Below are 4,030 nucleotides of genomic sequence, written 5' to 3'. Positions count from 1 at the left end.
GACAAATAGGAGGGAGTCCAGGCAAATCCTCCGGGAAGACTTCCGGAAAATCTCGCACAATCGGTATATCTTCAATTCGCTTCTCCTCCGCTGGTTTCTCAACAATATGCGCCAAAATTGCCGGATGACCCTTTCGTAGATACTTCTGCGCCTTCATGAGGGTAATGACGCTGGTGGTCATGCCGCTTCTCTCGCCCCGGATCGAAACGATCTCGCCTGAAGGGGTAGTAATGTGGACTATCTTGTCGTGACATATAATCTCCGCTCGGTTCTCGGATAACCAGTCCATGCCGACCACGACATCGAAACTACTAAGCGTAAAAGGAATAAGGTCGATATCAAAGACATGACCTGCCAGTTTTAACTTACATCCCGCAAGTACATGAGTCGTTACTATAGTCTTACCGTCAGCTAATTCAACAGGAAACTTAGCCTCTAACGGGGTTGGAGTTAGGTCTAAGAGTTGACTAAAGGCTTTCGACACAAAACTCCTATCAGCTCCAGTGTCAAACAATACAGAAGCAAAACAATCGTTCACAGGGAACTTACCAGTCACCACGTACGGATCATTGCGGGCTTGACCCGACCCAATAACAAAAGCTCTTCCTTTACCATTGTTTCCACCACCACTGCCACTTCCATTACCTCCATTGTTGTCGTTCTGTTTCAGCTTGGGACAATATTTCCTGAAATGACCTTCCTGCCCACATTCGAAACATCCCTTCGTCGTCATAGGTGGTTTAGGAGCACCCTTTGCCGCAAGGTCTCCTCTACATTCCTTTGCCCGGTGACCCATCTTTCCGCATCTCAGACACTTGACACGGTCACACGGGCCAGCATGATGATAGTTACACCTGTTGCACTTCGGGTACTTCCCAGTATAGCCGCTCGAACCCTGCCCGCTACCATTGTTATTGTTGTTGTGACCCTGATTGTTGAAGCCCCGAGTGAGTTCGGGCTTACGGTAGTGTTGTTGCTGTGGGGGTTCGAGGATGAGGATCTGGTGTTGTCAAACTTTCTCTTTCCGCTGCTCGGGTTGTTGCTGTTGTTGTCAGCACTCGGGTTGTCACGGGCTTTAGTGGTTGAACCCCTAGGTGGTAGCGCACCTTGGGTCACTACTTGATCCGTTAGTTTGTGAGCTAACCGGATCGCTTGTTGGATCGTGGCTGGTCTGGAAGACGTTACCATGCCCTGAATTTGCGGTGCCAACCCATCAATATACATTTCAATCCTCTTACTCGGCGGGTCTACCATCCGTGGACACATCACAGCCAACTCGTGAGAACGGGTAGTGTAGGCTTTGATTTCCGAACCCACCATCTTCAATGACCAAAATTCTGACTCCAACTTTGCAATCTCCTCTCTTGGACAGTATTCTTCTCACATCATTTTTTTAAACTCCTCCCAGTTCATCGCGTTAGCTAGTTCCAATCCAAGAATCTGTACGTTCGAATTCCACCAAGTGAGGGCAGAATCTTCAAGTGTTCCAGCAGCAAATTTGACCCTACTGGCAGGGGGACAATTACACATCTCAAATGCCGACTCGGCCTTCTCAGCCCAACGCAGGAAGCCTATAGCTCCCTCAGTGCCCTTAAACGTTCTGGGCTTGCAGTCAAGGTAATTCTTGAAGGTACACGTTCCAATTGGACCTCCAGCCTGGTTCTGTACATGTGCGGCTAGAGCGGCCGCCGCATGGTCGTTCAGCAGAGTTTGGAGTTCTGCTGCAGTCAGGTTGATGTTACCACGTCCGTGTCCAGCGTTTCTTCCTGCCATTTCCTAGAATCACAGTATAAAATGTTAAACATGAATTTTTCTTTCATATGCAACACACCATACACGTAATAAAAAGATAGGTAAGAAAGAAATAAGAAGCAAACATCACATCACAACCATATATTTATCCAAATAATAATTCATGATTAAAACCATTGTATTCGCTACAAAGTATTTAAAACCAATCCTTAATATCATAGAAAAATAATAGTTTGGATGGAGACAACCCCTCCCTCTAGGTGTTATCATCACTGGATGTCATCATCTGAGGACACCTCTGACTGTGCCTCATCCTCAGCCGGTTCTTCCTCCGGTTCTTCTTCAGGTTCCTCCTCGGGATCCTCCTCAGGTTCCTCTTCGGGATCTTCTTCATGTTCCTCTTCAGGCTCTGCCTCAGGCTCGGCCTTAGGCTCTGCCTCAGGTTCGGCTGCGTTCTGAGCAATCTGCATTTGTAAGACATCGCAACGCTCTAGAGCTATCTCGGTTCGGGTCCTTGCTACTTGGAGTTGCTCTTGCAAGTCTATTATTTCGGCTTGCATCTTTCTCATAATCTTCATCTGTTGATCACTAGCCTCCTGCATTTCCTTCATGGTCGCTGCCATGCGGGCAATTTCCTCCTTAGTCTCGGTTCCGTATTTTAACAGTCCGGAAACGTTCTCTCTCGTATAGCGTATGTAACCCACGTCACGCTCCAAGCATGAAACAACAGCTGCGAGAACTCGCTCTACAGGTTCGGTTATGGGTGGTAGGGTGTTGGGGTAAGCAGGATGGTTCGGGGGTGGTAATGGGGGAACTTGTTCACGATAGATCATACGTCTGATCATATTAGGGTACCAATCCCAGCTAACTTCGTTTTCGTACATGCCTCCGGATAAGCGATACCTCTTCGGTGCGGGAGCTTCAAGTTCCGGGACTACTCGGGGTGGCGATGCGGTAGGTAACTGCGGTTCCTTCCCGTGAGCATGAGTCATCGAATCGGATGATGATGAGGGTGGCGTCGACATCCCTACAGGTAAGCCGTGTATGCGCGCGGATGAGTGAAAGAGGTAAAGAGATAAGATTACAAAGACTACACAAACATAAGCAGTGCGTATCATTATAACTAATGGGTCGTCGCGGTTATAGTCTAGTATGCATGCATCTTCTAGTTTGCTATAACCAATGGCTCTGATACCAATCTGTCACACCCTCAAATTCCACTAACGGAGTTTTACCGTCAGAGGGTGTGAACTAACAGGATCAGAATCATCAGTTATAATCAAACCATAAAAACAAAGTTTTAAAACCATGAAAACGTTTACGAGTAATTAAATGCGGAAGCGTAAAGCCATAGAAACCAATGTTGCGTCACGCAGGACGACTTAAAACGCAAGTAATAATAGTTAAAACATGTTTGCATATCAGAATGTTCAAAAACCATGCATGATCCTATACCGCGAGCCCGCCTCGGCTACCTGAGAATAACATACTAAAAGTGTCAACACGGGGTTGGTGAGTTCACAAGTTTGTATAAAATAAAGCGTTTAGCATTTTGCGTTCAGCGTTTTGCGTTAAGCGTTTTGCGTTTGCGTTACCAGATAATGTTAAATCAATTATATATCTATAGGTAGCTAGCCTATAAAGCAAGTATTGCTAAGTGTTCGACACCGAAGCTGACTGTTTATCAAGTGCCTTGTCACCAGGTCATCCAGACCATGGTACGTGTTAGCCAAAATTACACCCGCTCGACCTCCAGTCGAGTTTAGCGTTGGGTGGGGTTTGTCAAACCCAGTAGTACTACTCAACAGTGACTCGCTATTCCAAATATTAACCGGTTCGATGTGTAGGACTTCAAATGTTTCGTTTGCCACTTAGCCTTTACAAGTGATATATAATTTACTAACAAAATCATAAATGCGTTTATCGGAGTATGTTATCTCCCCCAAGTGAAAAGCGTTTAAAACAGTTTAAAGGGGTAAGTGAAACTCACTGTTTGCGAAGTATTCCCAAAATAATTCACCAAGATGCGCGTCACAGAAAAACTCTCTCTAGCGTTCTAAAACAACAAAGAGATTTTTCTAAGTGTCGGAATATTATCGAGTCTCTAGACCCGGCACATAATACCTATGCACACAACATGTTTCGTGTTTCGTTTGTGAATCGTGTGTGACTTTAACAAGTGTATTTGTGATACGTTACATGTGTGAGCAATTATTTAAGTGTCATGTATTCATAATGTAATCACTAGCAATTACTCCCCGTAAGGGCAATTTGGTCA

This window comes from Bidens hawaiensis, unplaced genomic scaffold (genome assembly GCF_021521415.1).
Source record: "Bidens hawaiensis isolate Kalapana, Puna unplaced genomic scaffold, B.hawaiensis_p1.1 tig00040708_1, whole genome shotgun sequence".
Taxonomy (NCBI): Eukaryota; Viridiplantae; Streptophyta; class Magnoliopsida; order Asterales; family Asteraceae; genus Bidens; species Bidens hawaiensis.
The sequence above is the reverse complement of the archived record's forward strand: the minus strand, read 5'-3'. Positions refer to the sequence as shown.